Genomic DNA, 395 nt, shown 5'->3' with positions numbered 1-395 from the left:
AACAGACTTTGGCTCAGGCCCTCGATCTCAGAAATCGCGGGTCTTCCCACCCGAAACAGAAGGTTTGGGACTTCGTACATTAGGTGCGGCTGGAGAGCGACGGGCGAGGGACCGGAAGGCGTGTGCTAAGGTGGACGGGATAACCGGCCCGGCTGAGGACGCTGGCTTCTCGGCAGAGACGGAGACCCCGCAGCTGAGCGCGGAGACCGCGCCTGGCCCGTCGCCAGCGCCCGCGAGGGGCCACATAGGTCCTGCCAGGTGCCTGCACGAACACCTGTCCACGCGGCCAGGGTGGGCACGCGGGCCGGCGCGGCCACCGTCCGAGGCTGCCACCCGAGTGCGGGAAGAGCATGGGATGCTGAGGGTGCAGGTGGCGCCGCAGCACCGCCCGTGGA

This window comes from Pteropus alecto, unplaced genomic scaffold (genome assembly GCF_000325575.1).
Source record: "Pteropus alecto unplaced genomic scaffold, ASM32557v1 scaffold320, whole genome shotgun sequence".
NCBI classification, from domain to species: Eukaryota; Metazoa; Chordata; class Mammalia; order Chiroptera; family Pteropodidae; genus Pteropus; species Pteropus alecto.
This window is presented reverse-complemented; position numbering follows the sequence as displayed.